Below are 5,236 nucleotides of genomic sequence, written 5' to 3'. Positions count from 1 at the left end.
AAAATGGTCAGGAATGTTCAATATCATTAGTGCAAATTAAAACCCCAATGAGGTATTACTTCATCCCCACTAAAATATAAAACACCGATAATACCAAATATTGGCAATACCATCAGATGTTGCCAACGGAAGTGTAAAATGGTACAACTACTTTGGAAAACAGTTCAGCATTTTCTTGTAAAATTAAACCTGTACCAACCATTTGACCCGGACATTCCACCCCTAAGAATTTACTCAAGAAAATTGAAAACAAATGTCCGCAAGAAGATTTCTACAAAAGATTATTCATATCTTCTTTATTTAACATAGACAAAAAATGTAAAAACCCCATGGTCCATGAATGAACAGTTGTGATTTATTCATAAATTGAGATCCTAATCAGCAATAAAAAGAAACAATTGACTTATTTTCCACAATAACACGGATGAATCTCAGAAACATTATGTTGTGAGAACGAAGTAAAAAAGAGAGTGGTTACTGTTTACATGAAGTTCAGAGAAGGCACAACTCATCTACATGGATAGAAATCAGAACGATGGCTGCCTTTTAGATGAGGGGAATTCATTAGAAAGGGACAAAACAATTTCAGGGGTTATTGAAGTGGTCAAGGTCCTTAGGTGGCACAAAGAGTTTGCACTTGAATAGTCTAAAGGTTTGGAAACCCTGGTGGCATAGTGGTTAAGTGCTACAGCTGCTAACCAAAGGGTCAGCTGTTTGAATCCACCAGGGGCTCCTTGGAAACTCTATGGGGCAGTTCTACTCTGTCCTATAGGGTCACTATGGTCAGCAGTTCAAGCCCACCCAGTGGTACCATGAAAGAAAAGGCCTGGCTACCTGCTTCCATAAAGATTAGAGCCAAGAAAACCCTATGGAGCAGTTCTGCTCTGTAATATACGGGGTCACAATGAGTCAAAATTGACTCGATGGCCACAAACAACAACTACATTGAAATGTGCTACATTTTGGTTGGGGTGGTGGTTACAGGAGTGTATACTTTTGTAAAAACAGAGCTGAACATTTAAAGCTTTGCAAGATAAAAAGATACTGTATATAAATTACACCCGGGTTAAAAAAAAATGCTAATCAAATTCTTTTACCCTTTAGCTTAAAAACCTTTAATGGCTTTTGATTGCTCAGAAAGTAAACTCCTCCACATAGCTTATAAAGCCCTGAATGATCAGTGCTCTTTATATGGATCTGATCAAGGTAACTAAACGAATTTACATTTAAAGAAAGAAAAGAGAACCTGATTTTAATGTCAAAAGATTTGTCTGAAATCATTCGGTGGGAAGATCACGGGTATAATTTACTCTACCGCCCCAGTGTTAACTGGAGAAAGAGGGTTAAGTGTAATGGGGATATTGACAGGTGATAAAACTCCTCCATAGTTCTGCGTTGCTGGGCTCCTGGGGAAGCCTCCTTCTTGCAGGTTCAGAAGAGTGTCCTAGGTCTCGCCCTCTGGAGAACAGACGTGGCAATCATAAAAAAATAATAGGAAACATTTATAGGCCATTAGCCAGGCCCCATAGGTACTTTGTTTGGTAAAGTACAGAGTCAGTAGAAAAGAGGAAGACCCTCAATGAGATGGATTGACACAGTGGGCGCAATGACAGGCTCAAGCATAACTACGATTGTGAGCATGGCACAGGACTGGGCAGTGTTTCTGTGGTACGTAGGGTTGCTATGAGTCAGAATAGACTTAAGGGCACCTAATAACAACACAGGCACTTTACGAAGTGTTGTTGCTGTTGTCAGTTGTTGTCGAGTCGACTATGACTCATGGCAACCTTATGAATAGTGGAATGAAACGTTACCTGGTCCTGCACCATCTTTGTAATGCTTGGTCCTGTGAGACCATTGTTTTGAAGTAAGTAGCCCAAATAGGACCTAATTGCAGTTTCATTGGTAGTTGAACGAGATAAACTCTCTTGAGAGTGAGAAACCAACGTCCTTTCAGAGAGTCTACTTTACCAGTCTGAGAGCAGGAACTGAACTAGATGTCTTCTCAGTGTTCTTTCCACAGCAAAGCTGAGTCAGGAATGTAAGATTTTATCTCCAGTAAAATGCTGTCCCCTGGTGGACCTTTCCTGAACCACTTTTTTTAAATCCCGGCATGCTTCATGCAGCAGATCCAGAGGCAAAGACATGGTTTTGAAACCCAATTGTCCCTCTATTAAAGTTTTCTCAGGTTTGAGGGTGTATCAGCCAGGATTCTAAGACTTAACTTACATGTTAAGAACTTGACTCCCGTGGCTGTGGGGGCTGGCAAATCTGAAATCTGTACTGCCACCCAGCAGGCTGGAAACTCAGGCTGGAGTTGATATTGTAGTCTTGAGCCGTAATTTCTTCTCTGGGAAACTTCAATATTTGCTCTTAAGGCCTTTGACACATTTTCAAGGATAATCTCTTTCACTTAAAGTCAGCTAATTTTAAATATGCTAAACCCATCTACAAAATAACTTCACAGCAACACCTAGATTTCTGTTTGATCAAATGACTGGGTACAATGGCCCAGCCAGGGGGCAGTGGTGGTTCTGTGGTAGAATTCTCGCCTTCCACGTGGGAGACCTGGGTTCTATTCCCGGCCAATGTACCTTGTGTGCAGGCACCACCTGCCTGCCAGCGGAGGCATGTGTGTTGCTATGATGTGGGACAGCTTTCAGTGAAGTTTCCAAACATAGGGACTAGGAAGAAAGGTCTGGCGAAAATCTGCCAATGAAACCCTAGGGACGGTGTTTCATTCTGTTGTAAATGGGGTTGTCATAAGTCGGGGGCGGACTCCACAGCTTATAGCAACAAAAGTAGCCTAGCCAAGTTCACACATAAAAATTAATCATCACAGAGGGTAAGAGCCGCAAGAGACATAATTCATAATTCCCCCAAACTCTCCTGAGAGAGCTGGGTTTAATATCAAGCATGATGAGATTTACCCCTGTGGCTGAGGAATTTCATAGTCATATGAAGAGAAAAGAAAATCATTTGGTTTCCCTAAGATTTGCAAGGATTTTATCACAATTTAACACCTACTGCAGTAGTATTATAGCACAATTTCTGCAAAGAAGAGTGAGAGTTGAAGTGTTTCTTAACCTGCCTTATGATTGAAAAAGTGGAGAACCTTATTCTACTTTCAACCAAATCAAAACATAGGCAGAATCTACCACTAGCTTGGTGAGGAGCCTTTCTCTGACACAAAGCACCACCTCCATCCTTTGGGCTTGCAGAAACCACCAGGTGGGGTGTAGCAGCCAGGAGAATGTGACCTCAAGGCCTCTGAGTCAGCAGCCATCTGGTCCAGAGGTTCTCAGCCCTGAGGTACTTGACGTCCTGGCGCTACCCTCAGGCCGTACCAGACCAACTGAATCTGAATCTCAGGGTGGTGACTCTGGTGACTGACTTTTTTTAGATCTCCACAGGTGAATACAATTCAAATCAGAAATTTTTTCCAACTCCCCCCATTTTCAAGTGGGAAAATTGAAGCTGAGAGAGAGGAAGTTGCTTGACCAAGGTCATCCAGCTAGTTAGTAGGAGAACCCTGAACAGGTTAAAGCCTTGAAGACAGGAGCCCTGTGTGTTTATTTTTTTAATTCTTGAAAAATATAGTTGTTCTGTGATTCTGTGGTATCACGCCATGGTCAGGCCTAGAAACCACTTTCTCTTAGGTGCTTGCTTCCCCATCTTCTCTCTCTGTGCTTTCTTCTCCACCTGAGCCCCTCACTCCTCCAGGCATCTTCACACTGTCCCCTAATTATAAAAAGCCTCAGTCTGAAATGCTACTTAGGGCTGGCCTTTCCCTTCTTCTGGGAGTCCTTCAAAACTTTCTTATCTAGTCCCCTGTCTTCTCAAACTTGCTGGTCAATCCAATAAATTAATCTCTATTAAAAAACCTGTTGCCATCAAGTTGATTCCAACTAATAGCAACCCTCTAGTGACCCTGTAGGACAGAGTAGAACTGCCCAGTAGGGTTTCCAAGGAGTGGGTGGCGGATTTGATTGAACTGCCGACCTTTTGGTTAGCAGCTGAGCTCTTGAGCACTGTGCCACCAGGTTTCCTTCTCTATTAATATATCAGAGACCAATTCATTCATTCACCAAATATTTATTGAGCACCTGGTATATGCCAGGCATTGACCTAGGTACTTGGGCTGCATCATAGGGCAAATGATGCATTGCATTGGGTTTAGAATTATCAGAGCATTTTAACACCACATCAGTGCTTCCCTTTAAGGTAGTACTTCTCACACCCTGGAACCCTTCTCCCGGGAATCAGCTGCTACCCCGACTTTCAGGGACAGCACATCCTTGCCTTTCTTTCGGTTCATACCACCTGTCCCTGCATCCCGCCACAGAACAGCTCCGGGTCCCTGCTGTGAACTCTGTACAAATGGGAGCATTGTATACGTGTGCTTTTCCCCATTTTCTGTTGGTAAGAGTCATCCATTTCGTTGGGTGCAGCTGGCTGGGGCTTATTCATTTTCTTGGCTGTGAAGTGTTCCATTGTATGAACAGCACAATTTATACATTCATTGTTCTGCTGGTGGATAAGTGGGGTGTTTCCTAATGTGGGCTATTGTGAACAAGGTGGTTTCACACATTCTTGGCAGGGAGCCCTCCCCCCATGTTATCTATGGAGACTGAGGCCCTAGAAGGGAAAGGACTCTCAGAGGAAAAACAGCGAGGTCCAGGCCCAGGCCCCAGGTGGGAAAGGGCAGCAGGCCTCACCATCTCCCCAGCTTTCTGTGTCCCAGGCCCAGCGAGGCTGTGGACACAGCAAACCAAGTAGGTGAGGTTTCAAAGTTTTATTATAAAACAAGGTAAAATCACAGGGAATAGGAAAACTTCCACTCAATCCACACAAGACACATTTACTGAGCGCCTACTAAGGGCCAGGCTGTGTGCTCGCCCTGCAGGACCTCAGACACATAAGGAGCACTGCGTCCTCAGGAGCTCACAGTCTGAAGAGGGAGACAGAGGCATGACCACTTTTCATACAAGTCTCAGAAGTACAAAGATGGTCAAGAAGCAACTCATCCCTCTTGGGCCTTCAGCAAAGGGCTCCTGGGGATTCACATATGTTTTGGGCCTGGGGAGCTGGTGAAGTTTAGGAGGCCAAACATGGGGAGAGATAGGCGTTCCTGGCAGCTGCAAAGGCCCCGAGAGGTGATGGTGCTCAGGGTCCTGGATGGCAGGGCCCAGACTTACAGGGACGTTTCAGAAACAAAAAAATTAGGAGGCCAACA

The sequence above is a fragment of the Elephas maximus genome, chromosome 17 (assembly GCF_024166365.1).
Source record: "Elephas maximus indicus isolate mEleMax1 chromosome 17, mEleMax1 primary haplotype, whole genome shotgun sequence".
Lineage (NCBI taxonomy): Eukaryota > Metazoa > Chordata > Mammalia > Proboscidea > Elephantidae > Elephas > Elephas maximus.
The sequence above is the reverse complement of the archived record's forward strand: the minus strand, read 5'-3'. Positions refer to the sequence as shown.